A 22,272-nucleotide genomic window follows, 5' to 3' on the forward strand; every position below is an offset into this window, starting at 1 on the left:
TGACATCTTCGAGTGGCCGGCTTCCAGGTCTCGATTGACTGCTGCTGTCATTGGCCGGGTGGAGATTACATCACTTACATGCATACGCAGGAGTTCTATCACATTCAGCAATGCCAAGTTTATACAGTGAGCTGCGCTTGCATTAAAAGCATGTCTCTTCTGCACTAAAATTCCTGTCTGCCAATTTTTATTTTTTTAGTTAAAGTTCCACTTTAAGTTACAGAGGGACTGTTTGAATACTCTTGAATGTGCACAGACTTTTTTTCACAGATATTGCACATGTTTGTTAGTTATGCTTTGGTCATACACATTGTATTTTTTGTTTATTTCTTGATTGGGTTATGCTTATATACACTGCTGTCCAAGGATTTCATCCCGATACCTAATGGCAGTCAGGGTGCCATTGTCTAGCCTGTAGAGGTCTGTGTGTCCCTCCATGGATATGCCTCCCCAGACCATCACTGACCCACCACCAAAACTGTCATGCTGAACCATGTTACAGGCAGCAGAACGTTCTCCACGGCTTCTCCAGACCCTTTCACATCTGTCACATGTGCTCAGGGTGAACCTGCTCTCATCTGTGAAAAGCACAGGGCGCCAGTGGCGGATCTGACAATTCTGGTGTTCAATGGCAAATGCCAATCCAGCTCTATGGTGCCAGGCAATGATCACAGGGCCCACTAGAGGATGTCGGGCCCTCAGGCCACCCTCATGAAGTCTGTTTATGATTGTTTGGTCAGAGACATTCACACCAGTGGCCTGCTGGAGGTCATTTTGTAGGGCTCTGGCAGTGCTCATCTTGTTCCTCCTTGCACAAAGGAGCAGATATCGGTCCTGCTGATGGGTTAAGGACCTTCCTTGGCCCTATCCAGCTCTCCTAGAGTAACTGTCTGTCTCCTGGAATCTCCTCCATGCTCTTGAGACTGTGCTGGGAGACACAGAAAACCTGGCAATGGCACATATTGATGTGCCATCCTGGAGGAGTTGAACTGCCTGTGCAACCTCTGTAGGGTCCAGGTATGGCCTCATGCTAGCAGTAGTGACACTGACCCTAGCCAATTGCAAAACTAGTGAAAAACAGTCAGAAAAGATGAGTAGGGAAAACAGTGTCGGTGACCTCCACCTGTAAAACCATTCCAGTTTTGGGGGTTGTCTCATTGTTGCCCATCTAGTGCACCTGTTCATTTCATTAACACCAAAGCAGCTGAAACTGAATAACAACCCCCTCTGCTACTTTCCTGACCAGATCAATGTCCCAGGAGTTTCATTGTCTTGATGCTAGACTCGGATTAAAAAGTGTTCCTTTAATTTTTTTGAGCTGTGTACAGTCAGGTCCATAAATATTGGGACATCGACACAATTCTAACATTTTTGGCTCTGTACACCACCACAATGGATTTGAAATGAAACAAACAAGATGTGCTTTAACTGCAGACTGTCCGCTTTAATTTGAGGGTATTTACATCCAAATCAGGTGAACGGTGTAGGAATTACAACAGTTTGCATATGTGCCTCCCACTTATTAAGGGTCCAAAAGTAATGGGACAATTGGCTTCTCAGCTGTTCCATGGCCAGGTGTGTGTTATTCCCTCATTATCCCAATTACAATGAGCAGATAAAAGGTCCAGAGTTAATTTCAAGTGTGCTATTTGCATTTGGAATCTGTTGCTGTCAACTCTCGAGATGAGATCCAAAGAGCTGTCACTATCAGTGAAGCAAGCCATCATTAGGCTGAAAAAACAAAACAAACCCATCAGAGAGATAGCAAAAACATTAGGCGTGGCCAAAACAACTGTTTGGAACATTCTTAAAAAGAAGGAACGCACCGGTGAGCTCAGCAACACCAAAATACCCGGAAGACCACAGAAAACAACTGTGGTGGATAACCGAAGAATTCTTTCCCTGGTGAAGAAAACACCCTTCACAACAGTTGGCCAGATCAAGAACACTGTCCAGGAGGTAGGTGTATGTGTGTCAAAGTCAACAATCAAGAGAACACTTCACCAGAGTGAATACAGAGGGTTCACCACAAGATGTAAACCATTGGTGAGCCTCAAAAACAGGAAGGCCAGATTAGAGTTTGCCAAACGACATCTAAAAAAGCCTTCACAGTTCTGGAACAACATCCTATGGACAGATGAGACCAAGATCAACTTGTACCAGAGTGATGGGAAGAGAAGAGTATGGAGAAGGAAAGGAACTGCTCATGATCCTAAGCATACCACCTCATCAGTGAAGCATGGTGGTGGTAGTGTCATGCCGTGGGCATGTATGGCTGCCAATGGAACTGGTTCTCTTGTATTTATTGATGATGTGACTGCTGACAAAAGCAGCAGGATGAATTGTGAAGTGTTTCGGGAATATTATCTGCTCTTATTCAGTCAAATGCTTCACAACTCATTGGACGCTTCACAGTGCAGATGGACAATGACCCAAAGCATACTGCAAATGCAAACAAAGAGTTTTTTAAGGGAAAGAAGTGGAATGTTATGCAATGGCCAAGTCAATCACCTGACCTGAATCCAATTGAGCATGCATTTCACTTGCTGAAGACAAAACTGAAGGGAAAATGCCCCAAGAACAAGCAGGAACTGAAGACAGTTGCAGTAGAGGCCTGGCAGAGCATCACTAGGGATGAAACCCAGCGTCTGGTGATGTCTATGCGTTCCAGACTTCAGGCTGTAATTGACTGCAAAGGATTTGCAACCAAGTATTAAAAAATGAAAGTTTGATTTATGATTATTATTCTGTCCCATTACTTTTGGTCCCTTAACAAGTGGGAGGCACATATGCAAACTGTTGTAATTCCTACACCGTTCACCTGATTTGGATGTAAATACCCTCAAATTAAAGCTGACAGTCTACAGTTAAAGCACATCTTGTTTGTTTCATTTCAAATCCATTGTGGTGGTGTATAGAGTCAAAAATGTTAGAATTGTGTTGATGTCCCAATATTTATGGACCTGACTGTATATTGTAGACACTGCATTTATTTATTTCAAGAGTATTATATTTGCACACATTTCACTTTTATTTTGCACATATGTTTGACATATTGCAGCTCTAACTCTTTCTATTTTTGGGTTGGTTTAAGCTCCAATAGGATAACAGCTTCGCTTTAACACTTTTTTGGGGATTTTTATCTTAATTTAGTTTCTCACGTAATACATTTTTTAAGTATCACAAAATGCAGTAAACCCGCACCTGCGATAAGTGGAAGACTCAAACTGATTTGTCAGATTGTCCTGTGCAGTTTCCTCTCCAAATGAACTGATAAATTCTGCTCCACCCCTCCATCCCCTTTTTGCATACATATACACAGTTGGGTGATCCAAGATAAAAAGATCTTTCAGGTTAATATCTGTGCATCCAACTGTAGCTTGGAAGGGCGGCTTTCATCCGTTTTCTGTTTGGGATAGAGAGGGAATGGTTACATCCTGTTAAGTTTTTTTTTTTTCACTATCTGTTCCCATTAAAGATTTTTTTTTTCCCTTCACTTCCTTTCGCAGTGACAAAAAAGAAATACCGTATTTTTCGCTCCATAAGAGGCACTTTTTTCCCCCCAAGAAAGGGGGGGAAATATCAGTGCGTCTTATGGAGCGAATATACAGTAAAGCGGCCAGTCCGGTATTTCCGCCGCCACCATGTCAGAATACTGGGCCGGCCGCACAGCTGTTCTTACTTGTTCCTCGGTCCAGCGCTGCAGTCTTCCCGCGCTGGCTTCTTCCCGCCCTGGCATCTGTGACAGCTGGGTGCCCACTGCGCATGCCCGAGAAGCGCTGTGCTTTGTGAATGGTTCGGCGTCTCATGACAGATCCCAGAAGACGCACAAAGCGCAGAGCTTCTTGCACATGCGCAGTGGGCACCCAGCTGTCACAGATGCCGGTGCGGAAGAAGCCGGGTGCCCACAGTAAAGGAAGGACAGCTCCGCGGAAGTGGGAGCGGGTACCTGTCAAATTCAGGTACACGCTCCCCCTCCCTCCCTAAAGGTCTGCAGTGTCTGGTCATCCCCTGTACTGTGTCCGCAGTCTCTGGTCATCCCCTGTACTGTGTCCGCAGTCTCTGGTCATCCCCTGTACTGTGTCCGCAGTCTCTGGTCATCCCCTGCACTATGTCTGCAGTCTCTGGTCATCTCCTGTACTGTATCCGCAGTCTCTGGTCATCCCCTGTACTGTGTCCGCAATCTCTGGTCATCTCCTGTACTATGTCCGCAATCTCTGGTCATCTCCTGTACTATGTCCGCAGTCTCTGGTCATCTCCTGTACTGTGTCTGCAGTCTCTGGTCATCTCCTGTACTGTGTCCGCAGTCTCTGGTCATCTCCTGTACTATGTTCGCAGTCTCTGGCCATCTCCTGTACTATGTCTGTAGTCTCTGGTCATCTCCTGTACTGTGTCTGCAGTCTCTGGTCATCTCCTGTACTGTGTCCGCAGTCTCTGGTCATCTCCTGTACTGTGTCCGCAGTCTCTGGTCATCTCCTGTACTGTGTCCGCAGTCTCTGGTCATCTCCTGTACTGTGTCCGCAGTCTCTGGTCATCTCCTGTACTGTGTCCGCAGTCTCTGGTCATCTCCTGTACTGTGTCCGCAGTCTCTGGTCATCTCCTGTACTGTGTCCGCAGTCTCTGGTCATCTCCTGTACCGTGTCCGCAGTCTCTGGTCATCTCCTGTACTGTGTCTGCAGTCAATTGGTTCAGAATATTTTTTTTCTTGTTTTTCTCCTCTAAAACCTAGGCGCGTCTTATGGTCAGGTGCGTCTTATGGAGCGAAAAATACGGTACTAAAATTGTGATTCCAGACATTGGGTATTGCTTGCCTTCAGTCGCTCATTGTATAGTGCTGAACAGAATATAATATTAGCACTGAAAGTACAGTTGGCTCATGTAAAGACATTCAAATGAACATCCCTTGAGGCCTGGCTTGTTTTCACAGGTGACTTTCAGCTCTGAGTTGTGTTGGGTATTTCTTTAGTGTGCATAGCTAGATATGTGTATTTAGTATCCATAGACCTCATGATTGAAATTCTAAGAGCTGTGTCTTAGACAGCCAGTTTGATTATGGATCAAGTGAATGTTTTTAACCTCTTGGCGTCGGCTGTACGCATATATGCGACCCTGTTAAAACAACCTACCGTTCTGAGAGTGCGCTCTCTGCTTGCTCCCAGCACGGCAGCCGATGGGGATCGGTTAACTCCTGATGCATACTTGCAATTGGGAGCTTTCCGATCATGTAACAGCCGATCAGTGATCACATGACCCAAATGCCCACCTCCACCTCCCGACTTCTAGAGCTCTTAAAGGGCTGGGAGGCGGTCGGCCTAAAGGGTTTAAAGAGCAAAGCCGACAGATTGAAATGGGGAGACACTCTCTATGCTCTTAGTGATTTTTATTCTCTGCCAAAAAAAATGTTTGCACTTATAGTTCAAGCAGAACTAAATCCCCCTATCCTTCAGGCCTCATTAACACCATGGTGCAGAGACATCAGTTTTTCGGCATGCGTTCTGCAAGGGCACAACAAAAACAATTATTCTTTATGTGCCCTGTTTACACCACAACGCTCACAAAATTCATTGATGCGCACATGAAAATTGGTGTAAATTGCTGTCTCTGCAAGTGAAATCTTCACGCCCATTTCCGTCAGTTTTTCTGCACGTAGGGTTGCCACCTCATCCCTTTTAAACTGAACACATATTAATTACACAGGTTCTGTGGCTGATTAAGGTGGTAATTAAACTCACTTAATGCTTTATCTGCATTTAATTAGCCGCAGAACCCATGTAATTTAATATGTGTTCAGTTTTAAAGGGATGAGTTGACAACCCTATCTGCATGTATGGTGTGAACGAGGCCTTACAGCCAAGAAAGCAGCCATCTGAATATCTGTTTGGTGCTCAGGTGCCATGATGCAGCACATGTGATCAGTTATGAAACCAGCCATTGGATGGCTTGAGATTACAAGCAGCTGTGGCAGTTATCATTCACAGCATGCCTTGAATTTAACTGTTTTTAGGAAACAGATCAATGGGTTTAAACTGGCCATAGATGGATTGATGGGCTGGCTGAATTTAGATCCATCTATGGCCATTCCTACTTGACAGAATCAATCTAATGATAAACTTCTGTCGAACGGGACTGTTGGAAAACTTTCATTCAAACAGCGGCTGCAGCATTGAGCAGCAGAGGAGCCCCGACTGTCAGAATACAATAGTGTAGCTGAGAAGATTCCTCCATCCACCCCGATTGTGTGAATGGAGTTATCTGTGTGTTCGGTTTTTTTGATCAGCTCACTGGCTGATTGCAAAAAATAAAAAAAAAAAAGAATCATCTATGGCCATCTACGGCAATTTGCTCTAGTTTCTATATTGAAGAAGCACAGTGGCTAAATGGTTAGCACTTCCACCTGGCAGTACTAGAGTCCTTGGTTCGAATCTGAGCCATGGCACCACCTGCCTGGAGTTTGCATGTTCTCTCTGTGCCTGCGTGGGTTTCCTCCCGGTTTCCTCCCACACTCCAAAGACATGCTGGTAGGTTAATTGGATCCTGTCTAAATTGGCCCTAGTATGTGTATGTATGAATGTAAGTTAGGGAGCTTAGATTGTACACCCCTTGAGGGTTACAGACTGATGTGAATGTAATATATATGTGTGTGTGTGTGTGTGTGTGTGTGTGTGTGTGTGTGTGTGTGTGTGTGTGTGTGTGTGTGTGTGTGTGTGTGTGTGTGTGTGTGTGTGTGTGTGTTAAGCACTGCATAAATTGATAGTGCTATATAAGTACCTGAAATAAATAATCTTGTGTCTGTGTCAAACTCCGTATAGAGAACAGGAGAGCTATAGATACTTGCTCTGGCTTCCTGTGTCCATCCCAGCCTTCCCAATCAGCTGACAGCAAGAGAAAGGAGGAAAGCTGTTAATCCTATTTGCCTGAGTTAAAGTGGTTGTAAACCCTTACTTATACCCAGTGAAGTGACTGGCCCTCAGGTGATACACAGAGATGAAACAAACCCTCCTACATAAGTTGTACCTGTTTATCTGAAGTCTTCTCTTCTCTACATCCACTCAAAGTGCTGAATTTATAAAGCTTGTCTGAGAGTTCAGAAAAAAAGGGGGAGAGGAGCTGAAATTATACTTTGCAGAGCTCAGTGAGGAGAGCTCTGAGAGCTGATTGGAGGGAAGAGACACACCCCCTTCCTCACAGGAACAGAGCTGAGTCTGTCAATGTGCTTGAGTTCCTTCCCCTGTCAGTTTTCTTTTGGTGTCACAAAAACGTATCCGAAGTCAGTCATGCTGATAGATTAACAAAACAGCAGACAGAAATGACACTTGGTGCTTTTAATTGAGACAAGTACACACCATAGAGGGATATGCTTTGTTCATGTTTCATGTCCGAAGTTTACAACCACTTTAACTTGCATATAGTCTGTGAAGGAAGCTTTCCCTGCTAATTGCAGGCTGTGCCCATGAAGTATTTTCATTGCATGGGCAGAGTGAGGCTCGTGTACAGTCTGCTGGTTCCTGTCGGACAATTCACATCCCCTATGCCAGGTCCAATCTGTCTTCAGAGATCCCTCTGTTATTAGGCACCTAACCCATTACGGTTTCTGTTTTACGCTGAAATACAAACTGGCGCAGAAAGACCTGACCTGAGGTTTATCTGCTTTTTTAATGTGACGGCACACCATTTGCACGTTTCCTACATCATTGTAATTGCACAGGGAGCTTTGTTAGTTCACCCTCAATGAAGTATGCCTACTGTGTTCTTGTACAGAAGTCTGCTTAGCGGATTAGGAAGGGGTTAAGTCAGCTAACTCCCAGATGTTTGTGGCTCTACCCCTTTATGGTGGGCTATAAATAAAATGGCAGGCAGCCTATTGTACAGTAAGTGGTTGGGCCTTCACATGGTAACTGAGAGGAAAGATTGCTGCAGAATGTAGTCCTCATCTGAGCACGTGGCCTCTCTGTTGGGTTACCCAGTCGGGGTACCGAAATCCCAGGTGTTTGTGGCTCTACCCCTTTATGGTGGGCTATAAATAAAATGGCAGGCAGCCTATTGTACAGTAAGTGGTTGGGCCTTCACATGGTAACTGACAGGAAAGATTGCTGCAGAATGTAGTCCTCATCTGAGCACATGGCCTCTCTGTTGGGTTACCCAGTCGGGGTACCGAAATCCCAGGTGTTTGTGGGCTATAAATAAAATGGCAGGCAGCCTATTGTACAGTAAGTGGTTGGGCCTTCACATGGTAACTGACAGGAAAGATTGCTGCAGAATGTAGTCCTCATCTGAGCACGTGGCCTCTCTGTTGGGTTACCCAGTCGGGGTACCGAAATCCCAGGTGTTTGTGGCTCTACCCCTTTATGGTGGGCTATAAATAAAGTGGCAGGCAGCCTATTGTACAGTAAGTGGTTGGGCCTTCACATGGTAACTGACCAGAAGGATTGCTGCAAAATATAGTCCTCATCTGTGCACGTGGCCTCTCTGTTGGGGTACCCAGTCGGGGTACCAAAAATTGAATCATGGATCTTTATTGAAGGGACTCTTCCTATCTGAGAGGTATGAACTGAACAGCCTAAGCTAGAATAAACTAAAGCTGTGTATGGAAAAATCTGTGAGAGACGGTCATAATAATTCTGTATCTGCAAGAAGTTAAAGTAAATGTGCTCCAATTTACGAAATGCCTGGTCTAAAGTTCCCAAAAGGGGTGCATGTAGGGCATGTAAGGCGTGTAAAAGAACAGGGCTTACGTGAACACTACCAGGGGTTAACAAATGGTAACAAGTGTTTGGTGCTAAAGTTGCCAGCTGGCGGGCATACGTTGTGACCTAGTGCTGTGGTGGAGAGCGGGTTCCTAAGTTCATCTCCCTCCCTAGTGACTGATGCCCCATACACAGAACCCACATTGTGGCAGGGAGCTCCTATGTATCTAGCCTGTATGTCACGGGAAAGAGTGTGAAGGAGGACCCTCAGAAGTGCAGAACCTGAACAAGTCTATGTTTACTACTAATGCAATGTCTCAAGTATGTCACTGGGAGTGAGGTGACATCAAAGCTAGGCTGTGGAGAGCAGGATACAGGCTCCGTGGTATGCCCTCAAAATTGTTGCTCTACAGAAGGAAGGCGAAGTACAGTTACAGGAGTGTGGAGTCGCTGTGATGTGAATGGAACACAAAGAGTTAATTGTGCCACTAAGTTGTGCTTGCTTCTAAGTTGGAGTGCCCCCTGCTTAGTTGGTCATTAGCGAGAGATGTTTCCAGTGTCCCCCAACATAGGGTGCCTTGCGCCCCGCCCACAATCTGGCTAAACATATGCTCCATCTGGTTCTGGCAGTGGGGAACTCTGTACGCAAAAGGAATGGCCATCAAACTCCCTAACACTGGAACATATGGTGCCTAAAATGAGAGGCCTTTTAATTTTAAAGACCATTTATAGTCTGAGAGATGAGCCCTTTTTTCATCCTTTCTTCTGGAGTTTGTGGGTCTGATGCAACTGGCAAAGTTGAATTGTGTTTTGTCGCTTTGGACCTCCACAACATGGCCAGTGTTCAGATCCTTATCACTACAGTAAAGGCCAATAGGTCCCTGAAGCCTCAGAGAGAAATGCCTCACAACATTACTGATCACATTTTTCATTTGCCAGCTATCATCCAAAGAAAGAAAAAGTCTTCAGTCTTGCAAAAAGGAAAGGCTTTCCTCGGTGCTTTAGCTATTTCTAGAGATTCTGGAGTGCTGTGTGTAGTATCAGAACACACTTAATTGCTGCATGCAAATAAATCCTGCCTAAATGAATGCAGTATGAATCCTGCCCATGTTCTCTTCATTAGTTTGAGGAGCTGATCGTGCTGGTAACAAAGGATCCCTGAGCATGGGCGGAAGGGCTTAGAGTGTCAGGAAAGCTTCTGTCACACAATAGGTTAATATTTATTACTGAAATCAAGCCAGAAATTTCAGCTAGTAAATTCACATCATTAGTGAGAACGACAGGCCCCCTAAATCTGCCTCTGCACCTGGATTGTCCCAGGCAGCCTCCATTCTAGCCCAAGGTCAAATTATAGAGTAGTGTGCACGGGCCCAGCTCCCTTCCTGTACCTGTCATGAGAACACTGATCTGCCCATACAATCAAATATAAATTTGGAATCTGTGTGCCTATAAGTCCTACATTTGGTAAATATACTTTTTAGTAGTAATCATTTTGGCAGCAGGCAATTTTGTTTTGTAGCTTTTATTAGCATCTAATGTTTAGTGTAAAAAGTAATGTTTTGTGTACTTTTTTGTGTGCTTTATTTACTCATTTATGTGCATAATGTTATTTACTGCAACCCGTGACAATACAATATATCTGGCTCATTTCCCACTAACCAGTCTGATGTTTACTTTTTTATATTGAACATTACTTGTGTGCAGAGTATCTATATTTGTGCTCCCAGTATCAGTGTAGTATTCATTTGCCTAACCTGGTGTGTCAGAGGTTCTGAGTTTGTTCTCAGAGTCAAGGCAAAAGAACAGGGAACCCAGTCTACCAAGTTGCTCCTGCAGGGGTAGCATTACAGACCATACCATTGGTCCATATACCATACCTAGCCAATCCCCCTGGAAGCAGGGGATCACTGAAGTAGACACCACTGCTCCAGTGATCTCCACTCTTGCTTCCAGGTCCCTTGCAGAGCAGCTGCCATGGCCCATTCCGAACACAGGAGATTGGCTGCTCGGCATGGGTGCCATTCAGGGAATGCTTTACATTTGCTGAATGAATGCAGAGTATTCTGTGAATGGATGAGAAAGAGAGGTAAGGTAGTAAAGTCATGCTCTCCACCAAAGCATTCCCTGAATGGCACGCTTGCCGAGTGGCAGAAGCAAATGGAGATCACTGTGACAAATGCGGGTGTCTGACCACCGCCCTCTTCGTCCACTTGTGACAAAAGACTGGTCAACCTCACACCACGCTGACACTTGTGCAACAATGCCACTCCAAGCCCCACAAAGATTTTCTAGCTTGTGGGGTCACAATCTAGGTGCCAAGAGACTGAGCGATTTGTTGCTCAGTTTGGTTAACTAAGCGATTGACTCTTTAAACTGTCACCACTGACTTTTACCAAAGAGGTGGGAACTTTCACAGGATTAGCTATAACAGTTAAGATTTTAAAATGAACGTCTGTACACTCACTGTCACCACAGACAGGTATATTTAGAGATTTATCATATACAGTAGCACTCCTCAAGAGACAGAGATTCTTTTAGTTTGCGTTCGCAACAGTTTCAATACTTTTCAAAATAAGGTTTAATAATAAAATGGTCAACATAGTGAAAATAAAATATTTACAAAGTAACAGCAATGCAACAGAGATAATACAAGGGGTTGAGGGGGAGAATACATACCAATATCCTGGTTTCATCAGTCCAATGAATCAGCAAAGATGGTACAGTGGCTCTCTCAAGTCCAGTTAGGTGCTCCTTGGTTTGATGTTAAATGAGAGCTGTCAAAATGTGTTGGCATTGCTCTTTTCACTGGTTTCAAAGGGGTGTTGACAGAGGCCATCTGACCAATAAAGTGTCTGAGGAGGGGACATGGGAGGTCACTGTGTTTATGAAGTTATCATGGCCCTCTCCTACACACCGTTTTATACCAAATAATAGCTTCAACTATGTACAGGTGGCATTCTGGAAACTGGTAGATTATGGTTCAGCATTAAATCTTGTTCTATCTCCCCTTCTGTATCCTCTAGCTTAGTTATGTATGACCTTGACTTGTTCGGTATGCTATTCCCAATTCAAATATATACTTAATATTAATGTGCCATGCCGCTGTCTGATTTTATGAATTGAGTGCAGATTTTGTTAAATTGAGGATGGGGCAGAGATCTCTGAAAGGTCGGCCCCAACCCTGAATGCCTTTTTACGATACCCATTTGTTCTGGGTAGACATTTCATAGCACACTATGTATTGCTAAAGGCTTTATTTACCCTACAAAGCACGGGTGACAGAACTGAAGGGTTGTGTTATAGTTTTACGATAGGTTAGAGGGAAGTGTTGATCTGTAGTTTTTTATGGTCAACAGAAATTAACATACATCCTACCAGAACTCCAAGATATTTACAGCTCTGGTAAATACCTGTATACTATGTTTGCTGTCCCTAAGTTGAGATAACAGGCTCTTTGAAATGTGACTAAGTTAAGGATATGGAGGTGCATTCCTAGATATTTGCTGCTGCAATGTGTAATTGTTCTACAAAACCATCATGGCGGACTTATGATTCTCGAACATCATGGCCGCCAGACACAGCTTTTTGTGTGCCCAGTATGTGATATCATTACAGATGCGTTCGCTCCAGTCACTTCCAGCTTCCAGGGTTATGGGAAAGGTATGGTATATACATAGTTACATTGGTCCAAGCTAGACTATGTATAAATATCAATACCTGAATTCATCTTTAGCTGCTAACAGGATATGCCCTTCTCTGTATTCTAGAGAGACAATGGCCCAATTAAAGTCAAAGCCAATTAGACTCCTAATAACTCAGCATTCAGCAGGGGGACAGGCTGTATGAACGGTACTTGGCCATTCTTATACTTCTTGGAGAGGTAAAACACTGAAAAACTGCCATGCTGTTGCATCCTAAATTATGGGTGCAGTTTTGGTCTTTCACCTGTTAGGGCTCATGTACACTGCAGCTGATAAACTCACGTTTAGGAGCTGTTCAGCGGTTTTTTCAGCAGCCCCTGAACTCCCCCTAATTTTTTCCTGTGTGTCCATGTACACATCGTCATTTACAGGGATTTGAGTTTACAGCTGGTTTTTTGAACACAGAAAACTTGCGTTCGGCAGTCAATTTTATCAGCGTTTCAAAAACGTTGCAAAACGCTTGTAAACGTGGCAAATTGCGGTTGAAATTTTTTTTTAACTCTTCCAGTTCCCGATGCTGTCCAGAGCCTTTTTTCATCATGAAAAATGCATGCAAAGCGTTTTCAAGGTACTCAAGTGAACAAAACACTGAACACAGGATGTTCTTACCAAGCTTGTCACACATTGTAATGACCAATTCACACCTCAGACCTCTCCCACCCTTGGAAACAAAAGATATGTTAATGACCATTCACACCTAAATTTCCTCATGAAGACCCCTTGCCAGGTGGCCTTAATGACTCCCTCCACCAGACACCTTTCCCACCCTTGGAAACAAAAGATATATTAATGACCATTCACACATCAAATTCCTCATGAAGACCCCCTGCCAGGTGACCTTAATGACTCCCTCCACCAGACACCTTTCCCACCCTTGGAAACAAAAGAAATGTTAATGAGCAACTCACACCTAAGCTAATCTCAACACATACTGCTGTCTCTGCTTCTATTCTCTGTATTTCTCTGAAACAGTCTGAAATAGTTAATAATTTACCACTTTTCAGTGCATTCTGGGCATTTGGGAGGTTCTCCTGTGCTTATCTTTAAAAAACGCTTCTAAGCGCAAATGCGCATAAACGCGTTATGCAAACGCAGCTAAACACATTTTTAACCTACGTTTTCCAGCAGTTTCCATCGTTCAGAAGTGTCCCGTGTACATGGGGTCTTATTCTAACCACCCTTATCAAAAGAAAAACAGATTACTGCACATTGTGTAAGCTATTCAGATAAGATTTTTTAAGTATTGGCATTATACAGTCATTGTACTATTTGATGTTAATACATGTAGTTATATTATGATACCAAATGGTTATGTTTGTATATTATAAATCTCATCATACCACCGATCTGATTTCTTTCATGTTTGTTGCTCTGTGTGAGGATATATTTGAGCACCCTGCTTGCTGCTTTGGCTTCTGGCCTTGTTCTGACAGATGCAGATTGTAAAATTTGTTCTGTGCCTATGTATTTGTCTATATTTGTAATAGAGTGTCTCTGTTATAGAATTTAGTGATTTGTTTCACAGAAACAAAAATGACTTTTTTGCTTATTTTTCTTGCAGTGTGTTTTACCAGTTGGAAAATGTGCTGCAAGACAGTGCATGACTTGGAAATGCAAGTTGATAAACTCGCAGCATTCTTCCACCATGTTCACTTATCACAGATTTGTTTCATCTATTTCTTTATCTCCAGTTTAGTGTGATGATAGAAAATGTATTTTATTTTGCCTAGAGCAGTATACGTTGGCTCAGAGCTCTGTCATGTAAGTAATATTTTTTTTTTTTTATTGTTTGATTAATTTTACATCCAGGAAAAAGATACATTTCTTCTATCGCTAAACGTGCTATAAAGACCTGTGTGTGCAGTACAGAAGTAACGGCGATACCATCACTGACTTGAAAGTATTTTGCAGTAAGGGTAACACCTAAGCCATATTCCTGACAGATGCATCATTAATTTCCATGAAAGATTTGAGAAGTGCTGTTGCTCCTTTCGATGCCAAGAGAACAAGTTCTGCTCCTTGCTGGAACTACTTTCCATCACTGATCATGTTGGAATGAGAATTTGCTTACTAGGTTGGCCAGCTCTTTTTGTTCCAGTGAAGAAATCTGTTTTAGCCTGTCCTAAAGTAAGTTGGAAGCTTCCCTACCAGTGTAACGATGAGAGCCAATGGGGGATCTCCACGAAATGTTAAGAGATTCTACCATGAAACAGACCCAACAGCACGTGCCCTGTAGTAGTCTCTTTTGCAGCTTTTTTGTACACTGTAAACAGTCGTAGGCGGCAAAATCCCTTGGGGTTTCCCCTGGTACGAGAATAGAGTTCTTTACAACTTTCCTATGGAAGTGGAAGACACTTGTAACTCTTATTCTGTAGAGTTATTACAAGTAACACTTGAGTCTGTCACATCACTTGTGAAAATCACAGGGTGTTTGGCCACCGTCCAGATTTACCATACAAAGTCTAGGAACATGAAAACGCTATCAAGGATCTCACACTTGGCGGGCATTGTGTGGGGTTTGATCTGCTGAAGAGTATATTTAAATGTGTCCACTTTACTAAGTGTCCATCAGGCACATGAGAGAATATGTACTAGAAGTCTATCCACAGGGCGCAATTCAGAAGAATGACTTTTTGTTAAGATATTGTGATGGCTGTTAAAATTCAGATTCATTCAGATTTCATCTCTTTACTAAACCATTCATGGTGTTTCAAACTGGAGACATTAATTATGTTTTGGCCCCTTCACACCTTTTGTGGTGTGTTGCGGTGGATGTAATATCATGCATGTCAATGTAGGTTATCTTGTGTGTATTTTTTTTTTCTGCAAGTCACAGAAGTACACTTTGTTCTGCACTTCCGTGACCTATATTCAGCCTATAGCAGGCTAAAGCCCCTTGTCGACTGATATCACTCAGCCAGTCCAGAGGCTCCTGACTGGCAGCTGGCTCAGTCTCTCAGCATGCCACTGAGAGCCTAAGCTAGCCTCTCACACCCCCTCCAAAGCCCAGTACTCCAGTGAGTGCTGGAAGAGCAGAGAGCCGTTGACTGAAAATCACTGGCTCTCTGCTCACTGAAGACAATGAACTGAGTGATCAGCATTCTTTGATCAATTAGTTCTCTGTCTTAAAGACAGCTCTTAAATGTAATTGTTAAAATGGAAAGTGACGCTAATTTGCCCCCCCCCCCCTTTTAAATATGTTTTTTTTGGAGGGGAATCGTTTTCTGACAGGTACAAGCTCCCACTTCCACAGTTCTTGCCTAGGCAAGAATTACAAAAGCTTGGCCCACCTACCCACAACCTCACATCACATGTTTTGGGAGGCTTCAGGACCAATCTGACAATACAATACAATCTTGCGCATGGGAAGTTGGCTATGAAACAGCAGGAAGTCACAGCCAGCTCCCACTGCCAAAATGGAAGCCCCAGGGATCTATAGACCAGCAAAGAACAGGCCCTGGTGAAGACATCACTGAACTCCTGGGCTGGTGTCTGTTTAGTAAACTGCTGACTTTTTTTCCCTAAAAAAAAAAAAAAAATTACTGGAGCTCCTCTTTAGTGTTTGTTGTGTTAATTTGGAATGAACTGGCAGTGGACAAAAAATCCTGTCTCCACATTTAATTTTTTTTACAGTACAACTAAAGTTTCCTGTTTGACTGTCTAAACAAATACCAGATCCAATCATGATGCACAAGCTTGATAAAGTAAACAAACCTCTTTCCCTTCCCTGAGCCAAATGCTTCTTCGTTGTGTCTCACACGCTCCCCCTCCCAGACACTGCAGCTTGCGGTGTTAGAGCTTTTCACACTTGATTAAATTTCTAACTCTTAACAAATGCTCCTACAGCGTTAGTATTGATGTTAGACAGGAGTTAATGAGCTTTATTATGGGCGTTAGACCGGCGGGGGGGCCCAGGCAGTTGGATAAAGTGGATGTGGACAGGAAGGGTGATTGGCATGTTGGGGGCGGGGGGCAATTACTGGAACTGATCCCCTCTTCTTTCTGCAGCAGCTGAAAGCTGGCTTCTTATTCTCCCTCCTGTCAGCTTTCAGCTGCAGCAGAGAGAGAGAGCCATATAGGTGATTCTGTTTTAGTAATTGCCCCCCGCCACACCAATCACGCTACCTGTGCACCATACATTTCTCCATGCTGCCCATGTCCCTCTGTGTGCCCCCTTACCCCCGCAGTGCTGCTGAATTCCCTCCTCTCCTTGCAACTGCAAGCACACAATAGGATCCTTCCGGATGGAGAGCGGGGGCAGAGTCCTGTAAATACAGTGAGGAACAGACGTCTTTGAACACCCTGTGATTTTGCAAGTTCTCCAACTTAGAAATCATGGAGGGGTCTGAAATTCACATTGTAGGTGCATTCCCACTCTGAGAGACAGAATTTTAAAAAAAATTTAGGAAATTCCATTGTATGATTTTTAAAGAATGTATTTGTCTTGCACTGCTGAACATAAGTATTTGAACACCTAAGAAACCGCAAGAATTCTGGCTCTCAAAGACCTGTTACTGTGCCTTTAAAAAGTCCACCTCTACTCCACTCATTAATCTAACTTGGTAGCACCTGTCTGAGCTCTTTAAAGACACTTGTCCACCCCACAGTCAGTCAGATGCCAACTACTACCATGGGCAAGACCAAAGAGCTGTCAAAAGACACCAGAGACAAAATTGTGGACCTCCAGAAGGCTGGAAAGGGCTACGGGGCAATTGCCACACAGCTTGGTGAAAATAGATCAACTGTTGGAGCAATTGTTAGAAAATGGAAGAGGCTAAAGATGACTGTCAGTCTCCCTCGGACTGGGGCTCCATGCAAGATCTCACCTCGTGGGGTATCACTGATGATAAGAAAGGTGAGGAATCAGCCCAGAACTACAAGGGAGGAGCTGGTCTATGACATGAAGAGAGCTGGGACCACAGTTTCAAAGGTCACTGTCGGTAGAACACTACGCCGTCATGGTTTCAAATCATGCATTGCACAGAAGGTTCCCCTGCTCAAGTCATCACATGTCCGGGCCCGTCTGAAGTTTGCCAATGACCATCTGGATGATCCAGAGGAGGCATGGGAGAAAGTCATGTGGTCAGATGAGACTAAAGTAGAACTTTTTGGTCTAAACTTCACTTGTTGTGTTTGGAGGAAAAAGAAGGGTGAGTTGCATCCCAAGAACACCATCCCTACTGTGAAGCATGGGGGTGGTAACATCATGCTTTGGGGGTGCTTTTCTGCGAAGGGGACAGGACGACTGCACTGTATTAAGGAGAGGATGAAAGGGCCATTTATTGTGAGATTTTGAGCAACAACCTCCTTCCCTCAGTCAGAGCATTGAAGATGGGTCATGGCTGGGTCTTCCAACATGACAATGACCCGAAGCACACAGCCAGGATAGCCAATGAGTGGCTCCGTAAGAAGCATATCAAGGTTCTGGAGTGGCCTAGCCAGTCTCCAGACCTAAATCCAATAGAATATCTTTGGAGGGAGCTGAAACTCCGTGTTGCTCAGCGCCAGCCCCGAAACCTGACAGATCTAGAGGAGATCTGTGTGGAGGAGGGGGCCAAAATCCCTGTTGCAGTGTGTGCAAACCTGTTCAAGAACTACAGGAAACGTCTGACCTCTGTAGTTGCAAACAAAGGCTTCTGTATCAAATATTAACACTGATTTTCTCAGGTGTTCAAATACTTATTTTCAGCAGTGCAAGACAAATACATTCTTCACAAATCATACAATGTGATTTCCTGAATTTTTTTTTTTAATTCTGTCTCTCAGTGGGAAAGCACCTACAATGTGAATTTCAGACCCCTCCATGATTTCTAAGTGGGAGAACTTGCAAAATCGCAGGGTGTTCAAATACTTCTGTTCCTCGCTGTATGTCACATTTACCAGCTCATTCCTTACCTGAATGAACACAGTGAGTGATCGGTACTGATCACTCACTGTGTTCATTCATAACTGAAGCATGGTAAACTGTGTTTCTTGGGGGGGGGGGTTGACTGTATGGGGCCCCGTGGTTTCTCACAGGAAGCTGCATGTGGTGGACTTCAGTGGGAGGATAAATAGGTATTTGTTTGGGATAAAGCGAAAACTGTGAGTGCAGATACAGTTATAATTAAGTGTTACAACGTTTTTTTTTTTAGTTTAAATTCACTACATAAATTCAAGCTGCATCAAATGAATAGGTGTCTCTTCAGAAACCAGCCATGGCTTGAGTAGAAAAGTCTGTCATCTGCCAACCTGCTGCAGAGAAGCACCCTCTGTGTGGAAGCAGTGGTCATTTTGTTGAGGTTTCACATGTCTCCTGTAGAGGGGAGCTAGAGCTATCCAGTCTACAAAGCTCATGGTTCCTGGTGATTTGAAGAGTCATAGCTCCTGACTCAGTAGGAAGTATGTCAGACCTTTGCAGAGAGACCACTGCTTCCACATAGCAAGAGTCCTTCTCTGCAGCAAGCTCAGGCCCTGGGTGCTTTTCAAAGACAACATTTCTAACTCTTTGCAAACCTTTGGTTTGCTATACCTGGAACGTGTTTTGCTGATTTACCCTGAAAGTATAAAATGTGGTACAATGCACAGCATGTATGTTGTGGTCGATTGCAGGGTACTGTAGTTGTGTGATGGGAGTTCCACTCACCTGTCAAAAAATAAAAGTCAGCAGCTACAAAAACTGTTGCTGCTGACTTTTAAAAAAACTGCCACTTACCTGTCCCTCGGTCCCGTGGTGTCCCCTGCAGCCCGTTTCACCGGCCGTCCTGGATTCCAGGAGGCCGGCATCTTCATTGTGGGCACCGGGCTGTGATAGCTTGTGGCTTCACAGCCGGGTAACCACTGTGCATGTGTGAGTAGCACTGCGCTTCATGAATGGTCCTGTAGTCTTCTGGGACCTGTCACATGTCCCAAAAGACTACAGGGAGGGAGGGATGAGGACACCTTCCGTTTCCGATCGCCTAGGTGAACGGACTGGAAATGGGAGTGGGTACCTGTCAAAATATGGTACCCGCTCTCCCCCCACTCCCCAAAGGTGCCAATCAATGGGGAACAGTCCTTAAAGCGGAACTTCCCCTTTGGGTGGAGCTCCGCTTTAAATAAATGGCACCACAAAACAATGCACAAAGTGTCTCAACACATGGATTTAACACATATGATGATGTTAGCACAGGCTTTGCAGTTCTGTAAAGAGGCAGTTGTGTTGTACTCTGCCTGCTTGGTACTTGCTATTGCTAATATGTCTTTAGGAAGGGAATCGCCCCCATTCATTATACCCATCAGCCAATCTTGTATCGGGGTCCATTCACATCTAAGCGATCTGTTGTGCTGCAATAATTCGTGTTACAGCACCCATAAATGTGCCTTGCATTAAAGCAGCCCATTCATAATGAATGGGCTGCCAACACAGTGGAAGGAAAAAAAATGCACATTACTTTGTGCAGCAACACAGCACACCACAACATATAGTATACAAACTGTATTGTGTGTGCACATTGTACTATAGTGTGCAGTGTGTTGGGGTGTCATTTCCAATGAGTGGCTCTGCAGCACACTGTACAGATAGCAGGTTTCTTGCCATGCGTTGTTAACCCTCATGTTTTAGCATGTAGCCACAATGTACGAGTGTGAATGGGACCTAAAAGGATATTTGAAATGCATTAACTTGAAACAACGAATCTCTCTCATTTGTATTACTGCACTGGTTGTTTTTTTTCCATAAATCTGATTACCCATTCTAACCTCTATATGAACATCTGTTAGTGGTAAACGGAGGCTTATTCAAGCTGTTCCATCACAGAAGAAAAAGTTGACTGGTCAGTATTTCCTTGTGCCCCGTGACTATAGGTCATCTAATACTGTCTGTATTGTACGGCTTTTACATGACCTCAATTCTCTTAATAATTTCCACAGCCTTGGGAACAATGCAGGCAGATTAGTGTGGCCAGGTGAATCATGTAACGGCTGGTTTTGCAGACTCAGCAAAAAATTTGTTTACCTAATGGTGTATTTTGTGAATTTTACAAGCCACAAAAATTTCCGCATTAAGAGTCTATGCATTTGTTATTTTCATTTTTGGCAGCTTTGTCCGTATTTTGCCTTCCCCCATCTCAATCCTGTGCTGACTTGACTGACGTAAGGCTCCCCTGATGCCGGTTCCTGGGTGAGTGGATGAGTAGTGCTGTCCAGTGTGACTCAGTCATCAGCTGCTCGCATCCTGACCCCGCACCGTGGCCAAACCATTTCCATCTGACTCTCCCTTTTTGGCTAGCGAGCGACGCTCTGTTCTCACGCTCCACATGGGCTTTGGAAAACTTTTGTGAGAAAAGTACTTAAAAGTTTACGGCATCGTGAACACCAAAGCTGTTGGCACGCACCATTTCTTGTTCATATTTTCCTCCTTAGGCAATGTTTTCCTGCATCGTTATTGCGCTAAGCTTAACCCTGCGGCCACCATGCTTACTAAATGGTCCACATTTGACATGATGCCTTGTGCTTCACCGTTTAGTTAATGTGGACCTCGTCCTCCATTCCTAAAGTGCAAATAAGAACCTGCAGAGGGAAAAATAGTTGATATTCTACTCACCTTTCCCGACTTCTGTAGTGTAGGGTGTAGGCAGGGGGCCAGTTGTTTGGTACTCAACGAGGAGGAAATGTACACAGAGACCAAGGAATGCAGCAAAATGTGCTAACACAAAGTTCCAACAGGATGGCAACAGGCCTGTATAACATGGCCAAATCCGGTACAGCAGAACTTTCCAGAAGGTCTTGTAAAATATGGTCTCAGTATTACAGAAGGTACTCTGGGAGGCTTACGGTGCCTAGCAGCATCTGACAAAGAAGGTGATTTGGAGGGGGATCTGGCAGTGAAGGCGCCTAAATGCAGAAAAGACTTATTTGCTGGAAGTAAGTCATTACTCTTTCCCTCCTCCTCTGGAACCATTCCCTACGCTAGATACACTGTCCTTCACAAGAGGGTTCCTGTCCCTGACCTAGCCACTTCACCAAAGTGTGCCAACTGCAGTGGGACAGTGCTATTTATTAGCACTGCCCACATTAAAAATGCCTGCAGAGGTCATCCAGAGCAGCAGTGTCCAATCAGATGACTGCTTTCCTGATGACTCCTATAGAGGTCTCAGAGTAACAAGAGTTCCTCTTGTCCACTGTCCTCTCTGCATAGTTGCTGCCAAGCAGCGCCACCTGTGCAGGGGGGGGTCAAACTACACCTTCCTATAAGGAAGTGCCTTCATCCTCCTCTTGGCAAAATTCCTGGGAGTGCTGAGTAGCTCAAATCTCAGAACAGCACAGGATTGTGTTCTTGCAAAATGTGGCCTACTCAACATTCTCTGAGATCTGAGGTCCTGCACATAGGGGAGAGCTCTTGTGAACCAAAAAAAATGTTTTTGTCCTATGACACAGTAAAGTGTCCTGCTTGGCTCTGTAAGGCACCATGATACGGTGAAAGGGCAAGCACAGACACCACATTTCCTAAAGTGACCCTGTCACCAACGTAAACCATATTTATTTTCCTGTGTGCATCACTATGCCCTTATGTGTTTTTTTTGTTTTTGTTTTTTTTTTTTACTCTGGATGGTAGGATGTGGGTCATTGGGTCTGCCCTGCAAGTCTAGGGGGAGTTTGTGTGGTCATTAGGTTTCTTCCTCCCCTGCCTTGAGCGGTTCCCTCTTCAGGAGAACCCCTCATCTAGTACTTGTCATTTGGCTGTGACTGATCATGAGAAGCGGGTTCTGCCTGGCCTTTTGGCTAGGTGAACCCAAGTGTGCCCAGTCAGGAGTCTTGCTCCCTGGGGGGTACAGGGGAGGATCCTTTGTTTGGCACAGGACCATTTGACACATACCAAGTGCACCAAGTCACACCCACTTTTTTGGTTCACTTACGGTGGTTTGTTT

At 44.2% G+C, this 22,272-nt stretch overlaps 1 protein-coding gene across 1 annotated transcript in view; it reads right to left on the minus strand.

Annotated features, from left to right (window-relative positions):
• Nucleotides 1-22,272, minus strand: part of DIO2 (iodothyronine deiodinase 2) — a 49,421-nt gene that overhangs the window by 10,890 nt on the left and 16,259 nt on the right. The window lies entirely within an intron of this gene.

Source organism: Staurois parvus, unplaced genomic scaffold (genome assembly GCF_062004578.1).
Source record: "Staurois parvus isolate SC_StPar_1 unplaced genomic scaffold, SC_StPar_1.0 ptg001330l, whole genome shotgun sequence".
NCBI lineage: Eukaryota > Metazoa > Chordata > Amphibia > Anura > Ranidae > Staurois > Staurois parvus.